This window comes from Heterocephalus glaber, unplaced genomic scaffold, assembly GCF_053883595.1.
Source record: "Heterocephalus glaber isolate CG9 unplaced genomic scaffold, H.glaber_assembly_v1.0 deba00001610, whole genome shotgun sequence".
Lineage (NCBI taxonomy): Eukaryota > Metazoa > Chordata > Mammalia > Rodentia > Bathyergidae > Heterocephalus > Heterocephalus glaber.
The window spans coordinates 11,242,258-11,269,052 of record NW_028258381.1 but is presented as its reverse complement, the minus strand read 5'-3'; the positions used below and the strand labels follow the sequence as shown (position 1 = coordinate 11,269,052).

The 26,795-nt window shown below is 55.2% G+C and overlaps 1 protein-coding gene across 11 annotated transcripts in view; it reads right to left on the bottom strand.

The window, feature by feature from the left end:
- Positions 1 to 26,795, bottom strand: part of Grb10 (growth factor receptor bound protein 10) — a 107,876-nt gene that overhangs the window by 73,831 nt on the left and 7,250 nt on the right. The window contains exon 1 of one of the 11 annotated variants that reach the window (XM_004839849.4): positions 24,570 to 24,696. The exons of 9 other annotated variants lie outside the window; for them this stretch is intronic. The gene's annotated coding sequence lies outside the window, so the exon portion shown is untranslated. Of the gene's footprint in view, positions 1 to 24,569; positions 24,697 to 26,795 lie in introns of those variants that run through there. One more of the 11 variants, XM_087196043.1, reaches the window with a different exon arrangement.

Below are 26,795 nucleotides of genomic sequence, written 5' to 3'. Positions count from 1 at the left end.
CCCTGCTGAGTGGGCTCTTATGTCCCACCCTGCCCTCTGATCCCAGTCCCGGGGCCTCCGAACCCCGCTCTTCTCCAGCCAGATGGTGGGGTCTGCAGGCCCCTTTCCAGGGCTCCTCTCTTCGCACCCACCCCGCCTCCATGTCCTCTTGCTCGGGACCCCCGTGTCCCACCACTGCCCAGTCCCATCGTCTGCTTTGCTGGTTTCAGAATCATCACCACGATCCCCCATTCTCTGCTCTATCGATGCTCCAGGCCACCCTCTCCCCTAAATTGTAATGCTGGACCCCAAGCTGGCTGCTTTAGCCCTGGCATGGCACACGGGCAAGAGATAGGAATGAAGATTTCTAAAAAGTGGGCGACCTGACAGTGGGTCATTTCCACACATTTCCTGCAATCCCCACAACAACCGTGGCAGCACGAAATGAACCGTTTTCTAGCAGGAGGGAAACTGAGGTCCAGGAGAGCGGAGTGATTTCCCCAAGATGGCAGAACTATGAAGTATCAGGTCTGAAAGGGCCAACCTAGGCCCCGTATTCCAGCGGAGCTCCCCTCTACCTGCCAGACCTCTGCCCTCGCTGCACCCACCCACTGCCCCACGCTGAAACAGAAGGATGAATACACACAGAACCATTTTGGTGCTTCAGTAACTATTAAAAAAAATACAGCTGGCTGGGCCATGCCTGTGATCCTAGCACTAAGGAGGCTGAGGCAGCAGGACTGTCACAAGTTCAAGGCCAGCCTGGGCTACATAGCAAGTCCCTGTCTCAAAAAACAAAAAACAAAACAAAAACAAAAACAAAAAATCCTGTCTCAGTGACTACAAGATTGAGCCATGCATGTGATCCAAGCCACACATATTAGTGAACATTGCTAGTAGAAAATTATTTGTACACTCTACACTCAAGATTTTAAGAAGAATTTTTTCCCCTGCAACCCTGGAGATTTCTCTAATTGCTATAACTACAGATTGCTCAAGAATGGAGCCTACTGTAAATCATCCCGTTTTCTGAGAAATTCTGGAACTGTCATCTGATTTTCCAGGAACACGTGATGAAGGCTGCCAAGTCTCGCCGCCAGGCTTTTACGAGAGCAGGACAGTTGCCCTCAGAAGCTGCCGAGGAGCAGTCACGGTGTGACAGATGACACCATGGCATGGGGGGGGCAGCCTTGGGGACAGCAGGCAGTGCCAGCCGTCTGTGAGTGGGACGCGAATGCAGGGTGCCCCGTCCCTTCCACTGTGCTGGCGGGTAGGACAGAAGAGACTGCTGCCGACTCTTTCCCAGGCCACAATCTGGCCCCTGAGATCCACCCTGTACCCAGACGGCGGTGACAGCCCCAGGAGGCTTGGGGAAGCCTCCTAGACGCCGTGCTCTGGATTCACGGGGCCTGGTGTGTGGGCGAGGACCCAGGCAGGGCCCAGGAAGTCACCTGTGACCTGAGAGTGTGGCCCATGGCTTCCTCCCACCCTGTCTCGTGAGAACAAGGAGACCATTATGTGTGTGGCAGAGGGGATGCCCTTCCTGGGGTTCCCACACCAGACAGGTGCGGAGGTGGCCTCGAACCAGCCCCTGTGCTATGGCTTTGTCTGGCCACTCAGTGGTTGTGGATTTGTGTCTACAGTGGCCAGTCAGGGATGGTTCCTACTCTTCAGCCCTTCTCTGACTGCTTGTTCTGCTCAGAGATCAAAGAGAGCAAAATGACACTCCTGGTAGCCAGGGTGCTGTGGGCAGATCTGCATCATTGTCACTAAAAACAGACTTTATAGACAACCAAGGGAGAAAAAGTGCGTTCAAACTCATGCAAAAACCTAGCAAAGGCCAGAGCATGCGTTAGTTAGGACTTCCAGTGGCCAGGGGACAGACGGTGCAGGTGCTCCAACGACGGACGTGTTGGTGAGGATAAAGTGAGGCCCATGCCTCAAGCCCATAAAGGACAGGGCGAGGAACTGAAGGAAAGAATGCACCAGGGCTGCTGGCAGAGAGGGAGCAGACCGTGCAGAGGGCTCCACCTGGATAGGCAGATGGCGACCGGGCCGAGACGCCAGCTCACCCCCTTCCTTCCCTGCTCCCCTACCCAGGGGCCACCCTACCGCCCTCAATGCCCACCTGCAGCCCGAGTCCACAGCCCCGTGTGTCCCCATGTCCAGGCCCTCTCCAACACTCCCACTTTACCCACTCCAGCCTTCCCTCCCCTCTCCCAGGCCTGATTTCGACAAATTCACCACACCCAGAGTCACTTCTTCCCCAGCCAGCAGGCTGCCCCACTTCCTGGTCCCTTAGGCCCCCTCGAGCCGCTCCTGCCTTGGGGCCAGCAGACCACAGACTGAAACTGAGCAAGCGAACCTCTCCTCTGTAAGCTGTGGGTGTCTCAGCACCCACATTTTGTCTCAGCGATGATGAGAGAGTGACTAAGACGTGCATTAAAGGACATTATCAAGAAGGTAAAAGAACAACTCAGGGAATGGGACTACATCACTGAAAATCCTCTATCTGGTAAGGAGTTAATATCCAACATACATAAAGAACTCTAATAACGCAACACCAGGGTCATCAACAAACCAATTCAAAAACTGGCAAGCGACCTGAACAAACATTTCTGCAAAGGGCACACAAATGGCCAGGAAGCGCCAGCCTGTTCACCCACACTGAGGACACGCTGTACAAACCAGCAGCAGCCTGCGGCTGTGTCCACAGTGACAGAGGTGCACTCCTGAAAATTGCAGAGCAACTAGGAAATGTGCAGCCCCTGATTTTCTCCCCCGACCAAAGGGCCTCAGTGACAAGTTTATCTTCTATGTAGGTTTACCAAGTCCCTTTAATACTGAGGTTAAACTTCCACATTATAAAAAAATGTATGGAAGTCTGCAGATCTTTGAGCTGGGACCTTATGCAAATTTAAATAATCTCCTTTATGAAGTTTGTACTTCTGCATTAGACTATAGTTCAGAAAAACAGTTCACGCAAAGTCAAAAGTCGGCTGATACTAAGGTCAACATTTTTCTTCACAATGTCAATATTTACCCTTCTGTGTCCAGCAGCTGAACTTGAACATGGCTCTGTTCTGATCTAATGTTTAGTTTTCCACATGCAGGGCAATTCGTGCCCGTTAAATTACAGCTCTCCCATTGTCATAAACTTGAGAAACGCTGCACCAAGGAACGCTTCTTCTGCAAAGGCCGCTGGGCGTTCCCCACTGAACTCCGAACCCTAGAAGCCTGCAGGTGACATCCTCGGGGCCAGTGTCACAGCGGGCTGCACACTACAGAGCTCCCCCTCTGCCCGGGAGCAGGGTCACTGTGACAGCCTCTACTGGAGAAATCCACACACGGCAGCAGATAACCCAGCACCACAGCAGGTGCAAGGTCCATGCCGTCCCCACGACTGACAGTGGCCAGCCTGATTCCACGGCCTGCTAGCGCGTCACACTGAATAACCTGGAAGTGGCCAGGGTGGGGTGTGGGTTCCTGGATGGCGTTGGGGTGCCAGCTCCACTCCAGGGTCCCCACCCCTTCCACATCCCTGCAGATGCCCCCAGACTCAAGGCCCATGCTTGTGCCCAGGCCACAGCTAGCATGTAGGGACAGCGTGGGGACTGCTTTTCACCTTGGTCAATGGCCATCAGGCCTCCCAGGACTGTCCCGCCCCTCCCCCTGGCCACTTCCTGCAGAAAAGCACCACTCAGCACCGAGTGGCGGAGCGCACCTGGGATTCTAGCACTCTGGGAGGCTAAGGCAGGAATGCCAAGTTTGAACCTGGTCTGGGGAACTTAGTGGGCCCTGTCTCAAAGTAAGACGTGAAAAAGGGCTGGGGGTGCAGCTCAGTGTGAAGCCCCTGAGTTCTATCTCACAGAAAGCAGAAAAGAAAAAGCTAGAAGGCCACAGCTCACTTGGCCCACATACGACAAGCCATTCCCAGACTGGGCCCTCAGACTGTCCCTGCCCTGGTGGCATAAGGGCGGGAGAAGGCTGGGAACGCAGCCTAGGGGCAGGGCAGGTGGCACCGGGCCCCAGGGTGCCACTGAGTGGAGGATCATGGCTCCCCGTTCGTCTCTTTATGATGTTTAGGGCCAAAAAATTGGAAGAAAAATGGAGACAAGGTCTGAAGAACTGTGTCTCCCTTTCTGGAGAATAAGAAGGGGAAGTAAGAAGTAAGTAAGGTTTTAATATAAATGGAAACATAAACATCAACATAAATAAAAACAGCTCATCAAAGAGCCATCGGAACCCTAAGAGCCAGGTCCTCACTGGGAACTATCCCTGCTATGTTTTATGCCTTTAAAAATCTTCGTTTCTCCACAAATATGAAGGATCCCCCCCACCCCGACCCAATTTGGCCTCTTCCCGAACGCAGTGTTGTCAGGGGCCGGGAAGAAAGCATAGATTAAACCACTGTCTTAATGCCCTGCTGTGCTCAGGACCCCATTGCTTTGAACCCCAAGAATCTGGAGCTGACCATGTGCATGAGACCACCTTTGGTTTTCTGGGCATCCCCCACCCATAGTACTGGGGATTAAACCCAGGGCCTTTTATTTTGAGACAAAGTCTCCCTAAGCCACTAAATTGCCCAGACCGGACTCCAACTTGCAACCCTCCTGCCTCAGCCTCCCGAAGTGCTGAGATTACCCCTACACCACACTATACCCAACCAACCTTTGGTTTTATACTCTCAGCATGGTGGAAAGATCTCTTTGGCACATTCTCCTCAATAAGCCACCAGTTCCTTCCCCCTAAGTGCTCTGGCAGCTTCCTGGCAGGAAACTGCAGAAGTTCTAACCCGAGGGCGACCCCAAGTCTCTTTCGATGGCTCTGAATCACAGGGGAGTTTGGAGAGCGCAGTCCGCTGAGCAGGGTGCCGCCCTGTGGCAGCCACGCCACCCACCCTCTCCTCCACCTGTGTGAAGCATCCTCTCAACAGGCCCTGCAGTGATGTTCTGTGCCACGAGGGGACAGAAGCCTCAGGGCACACTTACCTGGGCTTTCCTGCTGAGCAGCTGCTCGGCCCGCTCCACTCTCCACAAACCCAAAGCCTGCACCTGGCACCCTGAGCTGCTGCCGACGCCCAGCAAGCACCTCAGGCCTGGTGCCCAGCACTGGGTACTCACTTCCGTTCCGCAGGTTCCCTGGCCCTGGTGCTGGCGCCCGAGCCCAGTCGGCGCACGGTGGTCCCCGGCAAGGCTGCCACCCAACCTGACACAGGGACATCAAGTTTCCTAGGATGAAACTTCCCCCCACAATGGGTTGATCGCAAACTCACGCTGCTGGGGGGAGCACGTGTGAGTGGGCTTTCTAACTCGTGCTTCCTTCCGGACCACGCCAGGAGGCAGTGCTGGCCGCGAGGACCCGAGGCTCAGGAAGTGAGCAGCACTGGACTCTCTGACCCAAGTGCCCTGGGACAGAACCGGTGCGGGCAAAGTGCACTGACGCCCATGCGGAGCTCACACGCTTTGGGGCGAGTCCCTCTGGTCTCGGGATGGGGCGAGACCCACATACAACATGCACCGCCCTGCAGTGGCCCGAATGCAGGACTGCGCCCGTGTCCAAGGCTCCTGTGCTGGAAGCTGTCCCCAGCGCTCAACACTGAGGCTGGCACTGCTCCAGCAGCGACTTCTCGGGACAACGTAAGGCCACCCCAGGGGGTCGGGGCTTCTGCAGGCCTCTGCTCCCCCTTCTGCTGCTGCGCTTGGGCTGCAACCCCCAAAGCTCCAAGCCAAATAAGCCTCCTCTATACACTTCCCAGCCTTGGGAGTTCTGTCAGTGACAGGAAGCGGACCCGAAGGGAAGGTGGAAACACCTACCACCTGAAGTCAGAACATCTACCTTACAAAGAGATGCTAACTTAAAATATGAGTGAGGTACAATATTCTCCCATCCACAACGGTCAGAATGGGTCTTGGATCTGCAATCTGGAGAAAGCTACAATTCTTAAAACTAAAGCTCTAGATATCTACTAACATGTGAGTCTTAACGTAAAATCTGGATTTTATTACAGAATTCTTTAAAGTGTAACTATGAAGTGGAATTTCAAATGTTTTAAAAACATAATAGATTTTTGTCTACTCTGGCCACACCACTCCTATACCATGGAATCCAGAGTCACTACAAATAACCACCATGAGGTTTTCTTATGAACTTTGCAGTCTGCAGGATCTATCATTTTCAGAAGGGCACCGTTTCCCCTACTGGGATCTAAAAATCACAGCGAGAGTAATGATGGTCTCCTGAAATCACCCATACCTATCGCTGGGAAGCGGACCCTCTGGGCCGCAGCAGTCGGCAGTGTGACCCAGGGCCAAGAGGTAGGGGAGCCCAGGATACCGCCCGCTTCTCAGCACAGCCTGCTGGTACCGCAGGCATCCAAGGTCCCACGGGAAGCTCTTCATCCAAGACGACTCCTTACCAAAAATCTCACCGTGTTACTATATCCCTCTGTCTCTCTAAGTTGAGACTGTAATTTGAATAAAAATGAACCCTCCTCCTTCCCACTCAGAATGGATTGCAGCAGCCTGCAGACACAGAGACTCCTTGGTAACTCGGTCGCCAGGAGGCCCCGTGCTCAGGAGAAAGCAAAACCTACTTCCTGAAGACATCGGGAGTGCCCGGCCTTGGGTCACAGACTAAAACACAGGAGCCCTCTGTGGGGAAGTACCCCGAAATGTGTTCCCTCTGTTACCTCAGGAGCTCAATTTCCCGAGGCCAGAATTGATCTTATCATAAATTTCAAATTTCAACAAGCAGTATGTTGATGACTCTGTCACTACTGAATAGTTGCATCCGCTGCCAAAGGTGGATGAAGAACAAGTGAGGGTCGCCTTGCTCCACCCTTTCCTGTCTTCTCCCCAGCAGGTGCACACAGGAGGGCTGTGCCCTTCCCATGATGCCTCATGGGGACAATCCTGCTCAAAGGAGGCTTCTCTGACCGAAACACAAGTCACCCAGGGCAGCAGTCGCCCTCAACAGGAGCCACCCGAAGTCCCACACCGCACCTTCCTAGCATTCTCAACAGGCAAGGGTGGACAGGAAGGGTAGCTCAGTGTCTCACCTGAGTACCCTGGTCCACGGCCCAACATCAAGGCCAAAAGAGCCAAGTCCTTCCACCCCAGGACCCCAGATTGCCACTCTAGCCACTCGGCCACCACACCAGAAGGCCGAGACAGCAGGCACCATGCACGATGATTCACCAGCCCAGAGTTGGGCCTGCTGGGTCCCAAAATAACTCCTGCTGACCAGGAGGACGGGCCCTCCGGAGCCGCAGCCCGGGCCATCTGAGGACGCGTGCTCAGGAATTATCTTTAACCATCTGCTGACACACATGGAGGGCAGCTCAGGGGCTCCACGGTGCTGTGGCCCACACTGTAGAGCAGACTAAGCAGGGAGGCCCAACAGGCGCTGACCCACACCTGCTCCGTGACCTACACAAGACAACGTGGAGTCCAGCAAGGGCCAGAAGGGGCAGCAGAGCCGTGGCTTCAGGTATGGGCAGCATCTACAGGAGCCATGCAGAGCAGTCACCAGGTGGAGGGGCACCGCACCCTGGGACCCCTCGATCCCCTCCAGCAATAAAAAGGAGCAAAAGACAGCTCCGTGCTCTAAATGAACAGGCCCGGGGGAAGTGGTCAGGTAAAACCCATCAATCCCGATGCAGAGTTCCAGAGAATGCACAAAGGTCCACCCTGAGCAAAAGCAGATGGTGACAGAGTGGTAAGAAAGGACCAGAGAGGGCGGCAGAAGATGAGGGGTGGGCACATCCTCACTGACAGAGGGGGGCGGCTTCATGCCACCCAAATGCATCGAACTGCAAGTCTGTAACATGTGTGGCTTATCGTAGTCATCATACGACACTTCAAAGGAAGAAGGAAAGAAAAGGAGGAGAGGAGAGAGGAGGGAGAGAAAAACAGGTAAGTCAAGAAAAACAGAAAGAGACGGACAGAAGGAGAGGAGGAGAGAAAGAAGGGTGAGACAATCTGGGAGGGGACTTCAGGGTTTTCGAGTGACCAGGAACGAGGGCAGTGGGTGCCCGCCCACCCAGGCAGGATGTCCCAGAAGTCGCCATGAACAGTGACTCGGGGAATCCTGGGTCACGGTGCCCACAGGAAGTGCAGGGCCAGGGGCCAGGGAGCTGCTGTTCATGTCTGCCCACCAACCGGGCTGTGACCTGTCCTGTCTGTGGACACTGCACTCACACTAAATCGCGGTTCATCAGCATAAAACTCCCGGCTGCCAGCAGGACTCAACCAGGGCGGCCTGAACTCATCTCCCATACTTCTACCCTCTACAGGGTGAGGAAGAGCCTTCAGGGGCCAGGAACGCTCTGCACTGTGCTTTGGGGCCCCACAGTCTCTGCACTGAGCTACATCCCCAGACTTTTCTTATTTTGAGACCGGGTCTCACTGAGTTGCCCAAGCTGGACTGGAACTTGTGAGCCTCCTGCCTCGGCCTCCCAGTGTGCTAGGATTACAAGCACGCGCCGTGACACCCAGCAGCATCTGTGCCATTTTAAACAGAAAAATTCACCAGCCAAAAGACAATGTTTGGAAATTGGCTTCATACTTGCTGAGCACAAAGGGTCTCAAAGTCAACTCAGGGCAAGAGGGCCGGAAGTGCAGCTCAGGGGTAGAGTACTTGCCCAGCGTGCACGAGGCCCCAGGTTCCAGCCTCAGCCACAACAGTGAGGAGGACAATGGATAGGCACAGACCCGGTCCGTCCACCCGGAGGACAGGCCAGCATTGGGCCTTAGCTACACCAGCAGACCAACTAACTCTACAGGCTGCTGCTGACACTCCCATTTCAAGCCCAAGCCGGGGAGGCCATCCGGGAAGCGAGCTGTCCTGCCAACACCACGTCCCACCCAGCCATCCCTGACTGAGTGCTGCAGGCTCAGAGGTGTTGAAGGACAGCTCCCCATGGATGATGTCACCAGGGAGCAACGAGGGAGAAGAGGGAGACACAGCTGGTAAGATCTGGTGTCCCAGAGGCAGAGCCCGGAGGGTAAGCACAGCCACAAGGCCCTTGGCCTGCTGCTCTGTTTCTCCAGTGCTGCAAGGGTTGCCAGAAATAGTTCCACACCTCGAGCTCTCTTGGCAGCTTTCACACCAATCCGGTGGTGGAGGCAAGATCTCGGGTGATGCTACGAGGAAGAGCAGTGACCCTTCCTGAGGTAGTCTGGGCCACTCCTGGCCACCCCCATAGCCCTACTACTCCCCTCTGCACGCACCTGTGTGACGCTGCAGGCACCACACGTGCTGCATAAAGCCAAGCCAAGGACAGGCAACCCTGGGTCTCAGACACTGAAGAGGTGAGGCCACCACTAGCCACTATGCAATTACTTCCTTCAGAGTTCATCCTGAGACAGAGCAGGACCCGTGCCTTTATCCATGCTGTGAGAAAGGGGTGAACTCGGGCACTGTCATGCACTCCTATGATCTCAGCTACCCAGGAGGAGTTTGAGATGAGCCTGGGAAACTCGCCCAGATCCTGTCTTTCAGTTTAAAAGGGGCTGGGGTGTAGCTCCACACAGAGCACTTGCATAGCATATGCAAGGGCCTGGGTTCACCCTAGCACCATGCAACAACACAACATGACACAACGCAACAGAAGGCGAAGGCTGGAGACACCACAGCCTCCTCCTCGGGGAGGGCAGTGGCAGTGTGGGGTGTCTGGGTCCCTTGGCTGGGGCTCCCACTGCCCGGCTCTCTCTATGCAGGGCCTGGGCTCCCCAGGGAGGTGAATGTGAATGTCACTGTCGGCAGAGGTGGCTTTTGGAGCCTGAAAACTGTGATTCAGCAGCCAGGGAAGGACAGGGTGGGCACGGGACGTGCCCACAGAGGCTGCAGTGGAAACAGAGGGGTCCAGGTTGTGGAACCCCAGCCTGGGTTTCTCTGTGGGCTGACCTGGGCTCCCCAAGCACTCCTCTGCGGACGGCTTGAGCCCCAGTCCCCGAGACTGTGCTGAATTTGGAGACGGGGTTGTAAAGGGAAACTGAGTTCAAGTGAAGGCCCACCAGGGACTGGGCCTGACCAGTGTGATGTGTGTCCACGCAGGAGGAGGGGCTTGGCTTGCAGACAGAGGGATGGTCACCGCGGACGAAAGTTCTCACGGGCCCTTTGGAGAAAAGGCTTTCCTGCCTCCACCCTCGGCCAGCAGCACCCCTGCTTCTCCAGATAATGCCAGCCCCGCTGCAGAACAGGACAGGTGCCCTGGAGCCCCTGGACCCTGCACCCTCATTATCTGCTCAGACCTCAAGGCAGACAGTCACCGCTGAGCTCAGTCCCACCTGCAGGCTCGGCAGCCACCAGGTGAGCTCTCACTGCCCAGGAGGCAGCACTGACACTGCATTCCAGGGAAGGCCCAGGCCCTCCCTGGCCAAGTGCCCCAGCCCGCCCAGCTCCTGAGCAGAGCAAATCAGAACCGAGGGAAGGAAGACCCAGGTTGGCTCTACCCACAGCGACATGCACATAGACCCAGCCTCCATCAGCATTTAACGGAGGACTCTGTGGAGAGAGGCAGGGGCGACACACGGACACCGCTCACAGTCAGCTCGGAGGGCTAAGTCGATTGATTATGACACACACATACACGCCCATGGTTCGGGATCAAACAGGTCCCGGGCTTTCTGAAATCCTCTGGGCCGGCACCCGGAAAGGGCTCGGGTCACCGCCATGATGGTGGATGGGTACACACTTCCAGCCCTACCATCCCAAGGGGCTTCTGCCTCCAGGGAACCGGGTCCTTCCTGGATTCCAAGGCCTTCAGGTGGGCTCACTGCCCCCGCCACTGCGTTCGGGCACTGCCTATTCCTCCATAATGAAGGTGGTTAAGCCAGTGTCCTGTCACCCATCGACGTCTGCTCCAAGAAAGTGGCTCCTAAACTTGACAGCTGACCAAACAAAAGATAGGATGGCTCTGGCCTGGACAGGACGGGGCCTAAGACACTACTGCAAGGGAACCTCAACACCGCCTGCAAACCCCAAACGCCCCACCCGGGCGCTGACCTCTCCCTGGCCTGCCCAGCCTGGGCCACACCCCAGAACGACCAGCACCCCTCACCTGCCAGCCGGGAGCCTAACCTAACCCTAACCCTGTCCCCTGCCCGCCAGAGACCACTCCGCCTGCAGAGCACAGTCAGACGCAACAGAAAGGCCAGTCCTTGTTAAAGATTATGCTCACCCGGCAAAAACTAGACGCCTGAACCTAAGCCCCAAAACTGCAGAAACAGAGCACCTTTTGATGCCTGTTTAGCATCTCTGGTACCTTCCAAGAAATTCCTGAGCTAATACAAACGTTTCCTCCTGTCTCACTTCCTCACACTAAATATGTGGAGTCATAACAGTGCCTATTTAGACACTCAACAACTCCCAACTTTCAGGACAAAGATGTAAGCCTGGTCAGCCAGAAAGCACTAGGTGAAGTCCCGGCCTTGTCAAAAGGAGACAGAAGAACTTCCATCTAAAACAACTGCACTCCACATTGTACTGGTATCACAGACCTCTGTGCCTTCAGCAACAAGGTGTGAGAAGGCAGTGGTGAAGACAAATGAAGATATTCTTGGACAGAATGGAACTGAAGAAAAGGTTTTTGAGACAAGGTCTGGCTGTATAGCTCAGGTTGGCCTTGAACTTGCGGCAACCTTCCTGCCTCAGCCTCCTGAGCGCTGGGATTACAGGTGTGCACCACTACACCTGGCTCTACCAAAAATTATAAAGCTTCAGAATGCTATTACCAAAACCTGTAGACAGCTTAAAAGTGAATCAACAGTTAAATCCAGGGGCTGGGGCCTAGCTCAGTGGTAGAGTGCTTGTCTAGCATAGGCAAGCCCCTGGGTTCCATCTGAGCACCATTGACTCGGTACAAATCCAGCTGCCAGGGTTCCTCCCCCGCTAGAGGTAACAGACTAGGGGGCCCAGGAAGAAGGCGCTGAGAAAGCTACCGGACACCCACAAGGTAAAGGAGCAGAGCTTGACTTTGGCTCATGGTTTCAGTCTAAGATCAGCCGGCCCCAAGGATGGAACAGGATGGCAAGGGGAAGGAAAAGGCACTGGACCGTAGGTAGCCAGGATGAGAGAGGAGGGCAGCGCTGGGGATAAAGCACCCCCGGCCCTGGCCCCATGCACCTCAGCCCTGACCTCACCAGCGATGATGAATCCACTGATGGCCAGGCGCCCGGAACCCAGCACCTTCCACACTCGGGGGCTTGGGGGGATTTCCCATGGGAGCCTCGACATACTGTGTCACATGGCAGACACGGAGGAGTCAGAGCGACCTTCTCTAGGTGGCCTGTCCACCAGCGTGGTCCACAGAGGCGGACCCAGGGCCCAGGGCGGGGCACCAAACCTCCACAGTTCCCAACCTGGGCCACCTCTGAAACCCACAGAACAAAACCTGGGGATAGAAAGGCCCAGAGCACCTGTGTCACAGCTCCAGGGCTGACAATCCAATACTCAGGAACCCCCAACCTAGCACGCACAAGCTAGTTCACCCCCAAAACCCCTTGAGGCCAGTCAGCCAGAGATGCACCAGAGAAAGACAGAGACTCCCCACTGGGAATAAGGCCATCCCCACTCCCACCGCTGTGAAGACAACGGGTGTGTTAGCTCAGCCCCAAGAGCAGCCAGACACAGACCAGAGTGTCACAACAGGCGAGGGACTCTGAGGCAACAGGACCAGCAACGGACAACACTGGCTCACAAGCACACCTCGTGTGCTGCTCCTCAGGAGGGCTGAACTCACCATGTGAGTGGGTCCTCACCACAGCTGTACGGCCCGCGTGAGCCACGTACAAGGGGAGTGGGTGCGAGGCTTCCCTCACCCACAGCCCAGCCCGGGACCCTTCGGGTGAGAAACTCGGGCTGGCGACCATCACTGCTCTGCAGGCAGGGTCCCCCAACGTGGCAGCAATCACGCAGCGTGTTCCATGGCAGGGACGGCCACCCCCCAGGGGACACCTTACAAAGAACGCTCCACAGTCTCTTGTGGGAGGTTTTCAAAGGTGAGTGGAAAGGAACAATGGCATGCAAGACATAAAATGTGCAAAGGCTAGCAGCTGTTACTACATGAATAACCGTTATGAGTCCTTGAGTCAGAACCGGTACCCACTTTACAGACCGAGGAGATAGACAGCAAGCGGGCACCAAGATCACAGCACAGCCAGCATCCAGGTCCTGGTGCCTGCAGTAAACTCACGCAGAAGAAGGTGGAGTGCCTGGACCGCCAACTGCTTTACTTTGCTGATAAACCACCGCTGCATGAGAGAAAGGAGACCAGAACGCTCTTATGGCTATTTTTAAGGCTTCATTTCTTTTGATCACTTTGTTTGGAACTTTTTTTTAGTCATTTTTACAGAAAAAAGTAGAGAAAAAAGTAAACTTGAAGTCCAAAGCAGAGGGTAGCAGAAAAACTTTAAATATAAATAAATATAAAAATCTTCTGCTTGCCCCCAAAGGAGGACTTTGGTAATGAGACCCAGGCAGCACACAGAGGGGCGACACCCCGTCCTCTAGGGCCACAAAGTGCACGGGGACAGCAGGCACCGTGACAGTCCCCTGGGGGCCCCCAACCCTGCAGTCAGAACAGAAAGGTGGGCAGAGGTTAAACAGAAAAGGCTGGGATCCACAGCAGCTGACACATGAATCAGGACCGTGGCTGCAGAGATATCTGGGCAGAAGGTGAAGCTGTGCAAGATCCACACCACAGCAGGCTGCCCAGCCGCAGCCACCTCAGCCCCAGGCCAAGGACGGTGACGGAGGCCTCATTCTCAGGAGCACCCAGATATTATTCTCAAGGGACAGAAGCAGGACCCTCTGACGGGAGTGAAAGGTTTTTAGGGAAGAACTTGAAAACCCACTGCAGGAACACTGCACCTTCCTGGGAGGGAAGCCCTGTTGTTCTCCCTCCCCATCAATGGGTGAGGGCAACACGACCCTAGCCAATATCCAGGCTCTACTTAAGAAGCTCAGGCGCTACTTAGGGTGCGATCCAAAACAGTGAGTGTTTTAAGTTAAAAACTGATTACAGTAAAAGGCACAGTACCATGAATCTGCCTCAGAATCCTCCCCCTCACTGTGAACCCACTCATCCCGTCATTACTGCCACTTTCTGAAGCCGCTCTGGAGTCCTCTTTCCTAAGGGTTTCTACAAGGGCAATCAAAAATGGGAAGGCTGCTGCCCACTGCCATCCAGCAGAAAGGCAGCTCCTGAAAACATGATGCTGTGTGTTCATCCGCCTTATTTACTGGATCTGGCACTGCGCAACTTCTGGCTCTTCACCAAGGTCAAAATCACCCGGAAAGGGAAACGTGTTGGATTGACTCGGGACATGGAGGCAGCCAGGACAGTGCAGCTGAAGACCCTCAGAAAAGAGGGCTCCAGAGCCGCTGCAGAAAGCGGCCAGAACGTGGGATGTTCGAAGTGAGAGGGACTTCTGAGGAAGGTTAATGGCAATGTTATGTTTTACTATAAAAAATTATTTAAAATATTTTTAGATACTCACCGTAGCCCTGGACCACACCACACAGAAGAATGTACAGAAGACAGCAAGAATGTGGACAGACTGTGAACGATGACACAGGAATTAAAACTAAGACCGGCAACAGGTGCCCAGTAAGTCACGGACAGTTCCCCGCTGCCCACGCCACTCACAGACCAACGATTCAAGCACTGCCAAAAAACACTATGAGAAAAAGCCGGCGAATGCCGTTACGAACTGGGGAAGAAACAGCTTTCCAAGCAAGATTCTTGACATGGAAGTCACAAGTGATAAACCAACTCCTCTACAGCCGGAGACCCTACGTGCAGAATGCAAAGACCAGCACAAGCCTCAGGACAAAATATTTGCTGGAGCACCAGGGAAGGAGGCCTGCTTAACACGCCTCATAGCTGGTGAGATAAGTGGGAGATTAGCGGCCAGCATGGACACGGAGAGGAAACAAACATGTCAGACGTGCCGGGGGAGCCTCGGCTATGACAGCAATGCAGGCGCTGTAACCTCTCAGATGGAGGAAGATGAAATCCTGAGTCAGGGCAGGCACCAGCCCGGGACCCCAGGGCTGCGCATGGCCCTGACAGCCCAACTGTGGCCCCGCAGGATGGGAAATACGGAGCACGATGATGGGATTTCCAGCGGGATTTTTCGTGCCTCGACTCCCGGGTGCGCCAGTGTGTGTGGGCCAGGTGCAGAGGAGCACAGGGCAGGAGACAGCAAAGGTCGCAGCGCAGTGCCAGCTGCGCCCCTCACCCACCACATGCAGTCACACTGGAACCCGAGCATCAGACGTACATGTGCGTGTGCAAATTGGCACATACAACAGTGATTTAGAGCAGCATTTCAACCCATTTACACGTGGGTGTGCAGGGGAAGATGGAGGTTACTGTTGCTAATCACACTTGTAAGTTTTTAAACTATTTAACCTGGGCTTGTGCTATTTTGTTTTAATGTTATAATAAAAACCGTAAAAATAAAGGGAATTTTGTCACCTCTCTACGTTAACTATGTAACATATTTTATACAGGCCAAGATGAGGCACAAGCGTGGGGCAGGACAGCACCACACACAGACTTCTGGCCTGCACTTTCAATAGTTTAGCCTGTAGACACACACCATACACACAGGCACGAGGCACACGTCAGCATGTGGACAGCTGTACTCTTCAGAAAAACCTCAGCCAGGTACACGCTGTCATCCCAGCACTCTGGAAGGCTGGGCCAGGAGGATCACAAGTTCAAGCCCAGCCTGGGCAACTCAGCAAGACTGTGTCTCAAATAAAAAAAATAAAAATGACCCAGGATGTAGTTCAGTGCAAAAGCCTGGGGCTCAATCCCCAGTACCACAAAACAAAAAGAAAAAGAAATGCAAAACAATGCTGCTCTTGTCATTGTTTTTCTTCATAAAACATTATTTCTATTTAATAGATGAGTTTATTATGGTTGTTTTAAATGGAGGAATAAGCATTTTAAAAACATTCTGCCTTACTTTCCAAAGTGGTCAAGATCAATACATGTAGCCCTGTAGCCACACGCCCTCGGGGTGTCCTGGGCTTTGTGGATCCAGGTGGGGGGCACCAAGCCACTTGAGCACCACTGCACCCTGAGTGCAGCACAAGCCCTGGGCTGCCCTGGACAGCTGTGACCTGGCCTGGCCCCGAGACTTCGTGCCACCTTGATCCTGCCTGCTGGAAGCCGAGCCACCACCCAGCCACCCTAGCTCCTATGCAATGAGACCCCAGGGAGACTTCTTCCTCCACCAAGATTTTCTTCCAAACGCTGAGTCCCAAGCTGGTGGCCATGTCTGAGGGTGTCCCTCCAGTCTGTCCCTTGGGGACTCGCAGGGACGGGGACCCTGAGGAGCGGCGCTGTCAGGCAGCCTCTCCAGAGTGTTGATTCTGGCAAGACACACGTCCCCTCCAATGCAGCTGCCCGGCCATGCTGAGGAGAAGCCGGAGTCGGAAGGGAAAAGCCACATGGCCTGTATTTCCAGTTCCTAGCAGAGGGCCGGACACAGTCAGGTGGCCTGGGCTTCCTGCCTCAGTCCCCTGCCAGGGAAGGGGATGTGCCTCGGCCACATGTCTGTGCTCCAGAGAAGACAGGGTCGTCTTGGCCACAGAGGGTCAATGCACAGGGGACAGGGCCTGCTGAGGCGGCCAGGACCCTGACCCCTCACCAAGCTCCAGGACAGAGCGCCCACTCCTGGGCCCGGGGAACACACATGACAGAGGACCTGGGCACCGTCCATCCAGGGAGGTGTCTCATAGTCACCTAACTCATGAGCCTCCTGTGCCCTAAACCTGGAACCAGAGCAAGAGTGACAAAGGGACAGGGCAAGGGGGCGCAGAACTACGCAGGGGACCTCCCTCACTGCGCTCACCCCAAGGTCTTGAGATCCTCTGGAAAAATAAAAATCGCCTAAGGCTGGGCTGTCAGGGAGGAGCCCTTGCTGAGCACGTGCGGGCCCGGGTTCCACCCAGGACTGCCACAAACGACAAAAGGAGTCAGAAGGAGTAATGTTATGAGGGGTTTGGTGTACGCCTCCTTCACGTCCTCCACAGGTCACTCAAAACCCCAGAGCCACCACTTCTGGGAAAAGGGGGGAAGGAAGGGCAAACTTATTCTGCTGGCGTCTAGGGGAATATATTATCATCTGGGGTCCCAGGCGGCCCCGGCACCTGGTCGTTCTGAATTCTACACTGTTCTGCGTCACGAGAACCGGGACTTCAGAGAACACAGAATCTCAAGGAACAAAGGGGCTGCTGACAGGCCCTGCTTCCAGCACCGTGAAAAGCCCGCAGCGACCCCCTCTGGCAGGGACACCAGAAAGCCGCGCCCCAAGAGCAGGAGGGAAATGGGATGCTTGCTTCTGCCACTTCTATGCCACACAGTGCTGGAAGTGCCAGCCCGAGCAATTAAGCAAGAAAATAATAATAACAAATTAATAATAACAATACGCATCCAACATTGGAAAGGAAGAAGTAAAACTATTTCTGTTCAACTCTTACATAAAGCATAGGGGAAGCCGGGTGTGGCGGTGCACACCTGTGATACCAGCACCCAGGAGGGTGAGGCAGGAGGATCGCTCCATGTGAGGCCAGCCTGGGCTACACAGTGAGTTCAAGGCCAGCCCGAACAACACAGCAACCACTTGTCTCAAAAGAAAAAAGAAAAGGAACAAAAAGAAAAAACAAAACAATAACAAGGAAAAAACAACCACACAGGGGAAAATCTCCAAGGCAGCGAGCAGATGACAGTCACTCCTTAGACACAATTCCAAAGCACAGGCAATAAAAGGAGAAAACAAACTGCATATCGCTGACATCATCACACCTGTGCACTCCAGGGCACTTCCAAGAGAATGCAAAGGTAACCGACAGAAAGACGCAAAACACTTGCAAATCTTACATGTGGTAAGAAAGTACCAGGCAGAACACATTCTCCTCACTTAGGAACCTACCTGTTCAGCAGCTACTCAGACTTACGACCCATCTCTGTGTGCCCAGCTCGAGACACCTTGTTGACAGAGCCTCCCTGTCTTGTCCGACAGCATACCTCGTCTACACACAACTATCAATGTGCTGACTGTATGCACCACACATTGCTGCAGTACACCACAGCGCTGCATGTAAGAGACGCTCTCAGCTTCCGTTCTTCTGGGTGAACATGGCATCTAATTCACGTTCCTCTGATTGTGAGATAAGCACTTCTCTTTTTTTCTCTTTCCTATTTCACAATATTTATTATTCTTTTTGGTCCTTATTTTCACTTTCAGTTTCTCACACCAGAGATAATGCGATATTTCCACATGTGTGTTTGAATTACTTCACTTAAGAGTATGTTCTCCAGGTGCATCCATTTACTAGAAATGTCTCAAGTTTATCCTTTATGGGTGAGCAATACTCCATTATATAAAAAAAAAATCTTTTTTTATCCATTCATCAGTTGATGGGCATTTAAGTGCCACGTTTAAAAAAGAAAACAGGGCTGGGGATTTAGCTGAGTGGTTTCGCTGCCTGCTGCGCAAGCGCAAGGACCTGAGTTCGATCCTTGGTACCAGAAATAAATAAATAAATAAATTAAAAACCAAACAATAAAAGGAAAACTTGGCCTAGCTTTTAAAAAAAAGAGTGATGCAAATCAAGCAAAGTCGTCAGGTTGGAGTTTCCTTTGCCCGTTTCTTTGTTCTGAGCATTGTAACATACATTCTACATACAACTCCTCACTTAGTGACCCCTCATCTAACGACCTCACCCTCCCAGCATCAGTCCTTAAAGGAGTCTCTGAATACGAAACCCTACAATTCAACAAGATGCACGTATGGGCCAGCATGGGCCCTGCACTCCAGGGGCAGTGCCAGCTGTACCCGGGCCCACTGAGCCTAGAGGAGTGGAGGTGGCTGGGGTCTCTACACTGAGATCGTGCTGACCCGCGATGGGTGAGGTGCATGGGTGGCCTCAAAAGGGAGGATGGCCCTGGACACGCTTGCGGTTCCAAACCCAGTCCTGGGGCTTCCCTGGCTTCCCATACGCCGATCCCAGCATCCTGCCCACATGCTCAGGTACTCCTCAGAGATTTCTCCCTGGGTTTGTGCTGTGGTAACAAAACATCCCGGGCTGGGTGGCTTACAGACAAGAGAAACTGCTTCCTCACAGTCCGGGGCTGGACGGCCAGCAGAGCTGCTGCAGCAAGTGGCAAGGACGATGCGATGAGTGTGGTCAGAGAGAGGAGGAAAAATTCTCAAGGGGATTTACAGCAGTGTGTCTTTTATTCTAGTCAGTGGTTTTTAATTTACACATTCACCATATTTTTGATCATCCTTCATGCAAGCTTGACATTACTACAAATCCCACAGTCCTCAAAGAAAGACCTTTCTAACAGCGCCCTCCCATCCTAGACAAGGGACAACACTGACCTCAGCCCACAGGAATGAAAGCTGCTGTCACTGCGGGTCACAGTGCAAGTGCTGTACATTCACAATGGGAAGAAAGTACAAACGCGCTTAACAACACAGGGCTGATCACAGGGAGTCTTGGCAAAACTTCCTTCATTAAGTAACAGCATTATTTAAAACACTGCTTAAGCAAGGAGCACTGGAGAATGCCTATAACCCTAGCACTTTGGGAGGCTGAGGAAGAAGGATCACAAATTCAAACCCAATATGGGAGACTCAGTGAATCCGGGAGACCTTATGTCAAAATATAAAACAAAGGCCTGGGGATGCAGCTCAGTGCAAAGGTCCTGGGGCAGGAATGGCAAACCTTTTAAGGACCAAATGCTCCAGCAGCTCAAGACACCGTCGCCTGGCACAGCTACTCCATTCCAAGCATGCCCGTGGGTGGGCCCTGTGTGTGTGGCAGCTCAGTGGCTGGCTGCTGGGATGATGCTGGGGTGACCTGGCTCCCATCCAACACTGAGGGCTCTGCGAGCCAGCTGCGGCACGTGTGCCGTAGGTTCGCCACTGCTACCCTACAGTCAATCTCCAGTTTGGGGGCAGGCGGGGCTCCCAAAGGGTTAAGGGTCCTTTTCGGAGAATTTCAGGACAGAAGACAAAGAACCTGTGTGCAGGCTTTCCTACACACAGCACGGTCTCTGGGGGTATCTGCAGGGCTGGTCAGGAGGCCACCGCCCTCAGCAGCTACTGCTGACAGGAGACAGAGATGCACTATTTCCAGCCGGTGCTAATATTTCATCGAATCCAAACCACACCTTGCTAGTTCACTTCAAGAAAGCAACAAACAAAAGATGTAGCAGTATCACTGTGACAGTCCCTCTGTGTTTCAACTTCCACGATACCATTTACCTGCAGGACCCCAATGTCTGAAAACGCTACATAGAAAACTCCAGAAGGGAACAACTCCTTCGTTTTAAATTGCGTGGCCTGCTCCATCCCGCCCAGGGCGTGAATTGCGTCTGAGCAGGGTACTGGGCCATCAGCATCACAGGGATCCGACTGCCCTGCCTGCGTTCACGCATCGCTTATTTTACATTGTCATAGCTCCAAAGTGCAAACCTTCACTGCACTAGATTATGACATTCTGTTTTAAGACTTGCTGTTAATCTCTTCCTGGGCCTCACTTTAAACTTTATCTTACGTATGTATGCATAGGATAAAACACAGTGTACGAGATGGAATCTAAAAATATGGCAAGTGTTGTTTAAAGTTACAAATGTAAACAGTAAAAGACACATGTCCATGAATCCCCTCTCCCCTCACTTTGGACACACTCATCCCCTCGTCCTCACCACTTCCTGCAGCAGCTCTGGAGTCCTCTTTCCTAAGGGTCTTTACCTGTACCATCCTGGCCACCTCGATGTCCTAACCCAGCTCAAAACGTTTCTCTTTCATGGTTATTTTGACTTTGGGGAAGAGCTGGAAGTCACAGGGTGCCAGATCCTGTGGATAAGGTGGATGAGGACACAGCGCCATGTTTTTATGGGCTGCTTTCCATTGGGTGGCGCTCGGCAGCGGTGTTCACCGTAGTTTTGACCGCATCTCATAAAGACACTCAGGAAAGGAGTGCAGCAAGTGGTATGAATGGTGGGAGGAATGTGTTCGAAACAAGGGGGCCAGTATTTTGAGGAAGATGGATGGCAACGTGTCTTCTACTATACTGTAATAAGCTTTGGTTTAACTTAAACACTCATCCATCCCTTGGTGCACTGGGTTCTGCAACGCTAGCTCTGGATCTGGAGTGTGTCCCAAAGGCCGCATGTTAAATAAGAGCTTAGTTCGCGGCTTGGCCTGACTGGAAGGTGTTGGAAACCAACATGAAGGGATGGGGCCTGGGGGGGGTTCCAGTCACTGGGGCTCCCCTTGGGAAGGATGCTGGGCCTCCACTCACTGCACACAAGCTCATGAGCTCTCTCCCTCTCACCACTCCTTCATGCTGCCTGGTGGTGAACAGCTCTGCTCTTCTACAAGCTTCTGTGTGACATATTGTCTCCTCTCAGGCCCCAAAGCACCAGAGCTGGACAACCATGGACTGAAGCCTCTGAAACCATGAGCCCACAGGACATGGTTGTATCTAGCTGTCCCCCCAAAGCCTCATACAGTCATAAGAGGGACTTTTTCAGAAGTGGCTGGATCTAGACTGTGACACTGGGATTGACTTATGGTGCGATGCTGGGCTCAAGAGCACTAGGATTAAGGGTGTGAGAGCTGCCCACCCTAAGAAGCCTGGATAAGATAAAAGGGGCAGAGAGATGCTGTGAAGGTCCCTTGCTGCTTTGTTACCATCTAAGCACCATGAACCGTTGCTCTGCCCAGCGACCCTGCCTCAGAGCCAGCCATCTATGGACTGAAACCTCTACAAACAGTGAACTAAATAAATCTTTAATCCTTTAATTTTCAGCGTCCGGTACTGACACCACATACACTTGCCCTCTTCCCATCTGATTATCCCCAGTGCTCTCCACAGTAGTCACCGGAAGCTGAGTGCCACAGGGTCTATGCACAGTTCCCAGAGCCACGGAGGTCTGTGGACCCATTCCCTGTGGATGGGAGCATCACCCTGAGCTGTTCTTGAGCTCATACCCCCTCCTCACACAGACAGTCTTCACTATTTTGGATCTAAGTGGGGCAGGGACAGGGTGAGGACACAGCCAGACTCCTCCACTTCACCTCGGCTGTGTGCCTGACAGGAGGGTCTCACATCCACACCCTCCTTCCACCTGCATCCCACCGAGGTGCGGGCCCAGCATCAATGTCCCAGGTCAGGATCTTCTCCCCCAGCAGCAGGCTTCCGCCTGGGGCAGCTCGAGTTCAGCCCAGACTCTTGCAGGCGCCAGCAGGCACCGCTCCACAAACCAGGAATGTTCCTGGAGTCGGCAGTCCAGACCCTCTGCCCGAGGAGGCAGAGACTCGGAGGATGCAGCCAACAGGGCCAATAAACGCCTGTGGGCCTGGACTCGGCAGTTTCCTGCCCCTTTAACTTCAAGTTCAAAGTGCCACCAGCTGAATGCATGCAGTGACCCAAGCAACACAACGGCACGCAATGCAGACACTGCAGTGTCGCCTGGCTGCCTGGAATCCTAGCAGAGGCCTGGAGATCATATCCTGGCCCAGGAGATAAATATTCAGAGCTGGAAAGAGGGTCTCTGCTTTCACAGCGTCATAAAAGCAAGCATCGTCAGGCCAGGCATCCTCGCTCAAGAGCCCTCTGCAGAAAATCCTGCGGCCTGGGAGTAAACACGGCCCATCACAACAGTTTCGGATGTGACCAGTAGCCATGCCAACCGCCGGATGTGTGTTTCCCTGAGCTGTAGGAGCCCCAGGGCTGGGCTAACTGCTCTTACGTCTGACGGAATGGAGAGAACAGGGAGGCCCAGGGAGCAGCCTCTCCTGACACAATCCCCGCCCTTCCAGGGTCCACAGAGTCACATGTCGCCTCCTCGCCACCCCCAGCCCGCCCTGGCCTGGCAGGTGGTCAGGACAGGAGCTGTCAACTTCTGACCTAATCCTCAGAAGCCCAGAGCACAGCAGCAGGGCCCAGTGGAAGGAAGAAGGCTCCCCGCGGAGGGACCAGCTCCAGAGGCCAGGCCTGCAGTGGGGGTGGGGGTGTCCAGGCCCAGCCTCCAAACCTCAGCTCTTCCCTGCACGTTCTTCTCCCGCTGCGTATCAGAGAGCTTGGCCCGGGGTCTGGAAGGATTATGAAATGCAGCCAGTCCCAGCCAGTTTCCTAAGACATTGTTACTAAGTCACAAACACATGCCAGGAAGCTGCCTGGCTTTTCTGGGACCACAAGGGCTGAACATCACTGAATTTAGACTGTCGCCTAAATGTCACCTAATACCGAAATTCAAAGGAGGCAGTGTTCTGTGTAGTTCACAAGCCGGGTTCTGGGGGTAGGTAATTACAGGACGGCCACAGGAGGAACCCGGGATGGAAACCCTTAGGAGAGGACCGAGAAACAAAACAACGCTTTTTTATTCTACTCCCCTGGAACGTCCCCCACCCCCTCAGAACCAGCAGGGGAAGTGTCAGGAAGCCCACCGCCTGCATCCTTCACAGCTGGTCCCCAGCCCCTCTCTCCTTCCCTCCCTGCAGACAGGAAGCGCTGGCTTGTGTCAGGGGCCAGGCACAGGGCCGAGGACGCACCACAGGCATGAACCCAGGTCCTGCCACGAGGTCACACCTTGGCCACATCCAACCGCAGCACGGACCTTGAACAGGAAGTGTCCCTCTGCCTTTCTCCTCGGGACTGACGGAGGGAGAAGAGGCCCTTTCCTCCTGGCCGCCAGTGCCCCTCCCCACCCACATGCTCAGGCGATGCCAGCTGGGTGCAGACACACAACACATTCTGGCCACACCTTGGCCGGGGCCGCCAACGGGTCAGCCCCGCAGCGAGCCGCTCCAGCCTGCAAGAACCTCGGCGGAGCACGCCCGATCTTTAGCCCCTGGCATGGAGGGGTGGTCTGAGGGCACGGATGCGGGGCCGTCCACCCACCCGGACCCCAGCTCCGGGGGCAGCGACTCTGCCGCCACAGGAGCGGCGGTCCAGGAGAGGGGCGCCCGGAGCAGATGACGGCGCTCCTCCAGCTCCAGCAGGAACCTCTGCTGAAGCCCTCACAGCCTGAGTAGCCCACGGCAGCACCCTCAGCCCTCTATGCCCTCGGTCGTGTATTTTCCTTCCACGGGTGAAGATGCCTGAGACAGGATGCGTTTACCCGAGGCTTTCATTCCAGACCGAGCACCATCAAGGCTTATAAAAGATATCCGGGAGGACCCGGGCCCGTCGGTATTAAAAAAACAAAACCCAAAGACGCGGTCACCCCAGGTGCCCCAGTGCCCCGCGCGCGCCCCCCACCAGGCGCCTGGCGCGGCCGAGGCACAGAGCGCGCACCCAGTTGCCGCGGCAGGTTAGCGGGACGCAGGCTTCCCATTACATAATAGGACAATTAGGATCGGAAGCGCTTACATAATCCTGGCCTGAGGCTGCACGAGCAGGGGTCACGCGATCGCCGGGCGCGGCCGTCGGCACCAACAGCCGGACACTGCCTGCCTCCCCGGGGACCCCGATCGCGGCCGCGCCGAACCCCGGCCGCCCTGCACCCGGGCCGATCCCGACCCCGCGCCCCCTGCCCACCTGCGTACCTGAAGAGTGGCCTGCACTGCGGCCGCACGGGGTCGCTGCGTGCGCGCCGCCGGCCGGGCGCGGCACCTGGCAGTGCCCAGCGCGTGGACACCCGGCCCTGCACACACCCGGCCCGGCCGGCCCGTGGAGGGTGGACCCTGCCCGGACGGCGCGCCCCCGCAGGCCGGCCCCGGGACGCGCGCCCCCCGGCCCGTGCCCGCGCCCCGACCCCGCGCCCGGCCCGACCCACCCCAGGGCGCGCAGGTGCCCGGGGCCGTCCAGCCGGCCGGGCCTGTGCGCTCCGCGGCCTCCGGGCCGGGCACCGAGCACGGCGAGGACAGGGACGCGGCCGGGCCTGGCGCACCACGGGAACCCCGGGACCGAGCCCATGTGACGCGGCCACGCCCCGAGCCCGCGGGGGCCCTCGGCTGCCCAATCCCCGGATCCCGTTCTCATGGCAACCGGGAGAACCTCGGGCTGCCAGCATCGCCGCCCCTCCCCCACGGCCCTCCGCCCGCGGGTAGCACGCGCCGGCCGGCCGCGCTCCAGTCGCCCGGCCCTCGGCGCCCTGCGCGGCACTCGCGGCCGGACAGGACAGCCTCCGGCAGGACCACGCTCCTGACTCCCGAGGGACGGCATGGGGGCCGGGCCAGTGACCAGGGTTGGCGAGCCGGGTCTGAAGGACGCCTTTCATCTCGCCCCACCCCCTTCCCAAGATGTCAGAGCGCAGCCCGCTGGCAGCCGCTGGCAGGAAACCGTAGGCAATCGGATGTCCACGGGAAAGAGGGTTCCATTTACACCAAGGCAGCGAGGGAAAGAATAGACGCTACGTGTCGGGCATCTGCTGTGTTCTCGTCACTTACATGCATGCACACACACGCACAAGTCTGCAACAAAGGATGCAACAGAAAACAAGGTCAGGAGACATTCGTGAACTCACAAACACATCCTTCACATCTGGAGGGGATGGAGCACATGACCCCCACTGACACCCAAATCCCTGGTGCTGTAGAAAATGACAACAGTTTACGCCTCCCTGAGACTCCCAACTCTCTACCTTACTTGTTACTTGTAATTCCAGTGAGTGGGAGCGGTGGAACAGGTAAACTGACTGCTTTTGCTTAGGGAATAAGGACAAGGAAGGATGCTGTTCTTTTTGCTGAGTATTTCCCACCCCAGGGACGGGTGAACTTGTGGATGGCAGAACCTGAAGATACAGAAGGCAAATCACAAACCCACATCGAAGGAAGCTGAGAGAAGGTTTGAAATCAGTCACGGCCAGGAGGCTGGGGGTTCCGCTCCCTCTGCAGAGAGCAGGGTGGGGAGGCAGGAGATGGAGATGGTGTCACGTGGTGACACTCAACCAGGGCTGCGACTGGGAACCAAGATGTCCAGATGCGCTGCCTGCCTTTGCCCCACACTGGGGGGCGGGGAGGCCCAACAGAAAAGCGGCCCAAGGCCTTGGGTGGGGGAGCTGGGTCAGGAGACCTGGTGCATGCGCATCCCCGGAACGAGGCACCCAGGTAGCCATGACCATGAAATTCCAAGACTGTGACACCCTCCTTCAAACAAAAGCAGATGGAGGCAGGTTTGAGAGCCTGCAGCAGAGGGTTAAAACCAAACCAAAGTGGGTTCGGGCTGGCTGACCACAGGGCCAGGCCCGGCCCGTCCTGTCACCCAGGGGGGGCGCTACCTCCGACCGCCGCTCGGTGGAGATGCTGAAGAGGACCCGTCACAGCTCACAAAATGACAGAGGGGCCCAGAACCCGGCCCAGGAGCCCAGACACCAGTGCAGTGCAGCGCAGCAGTCACTCAGATGCCGGTGCAGAAGGTCTATGCTCTCTCCTGGCTCCAGGTTCGACCCCAGCCACCCCACAAAGGTGGCTGTGGTGTCCCATGCCTCCTGACTCGGCTGCCCCAGCCTGAGGGGTGAGCTCACCGCCTGAACAGCACACCTGCCTGGCCGGCTTCCGGGGTCCCACAAGAGGCTGCACCAGACAAAGGCTTCCCTGCCACACTCTGGCCTGTTGGAAAAGAAAGGAAAGAAAGGAGAGGAAAAGAAAAGAAGCGAGGGTCTCAGCTCGGTGTGCTGTGGCTGCTCCTGGATGGGGCAGAGCAAGGACAAAGGGTCTGGTGATGGGTGGAGAGGCCGGGCCGGCTGGGTCTAGTGCCCTGCTGGACTCACAGCCTGCTCTGCCAGGACAACCGGAAGTGGATCTTTTTTTTTAATCACCAGAGATCAAGCC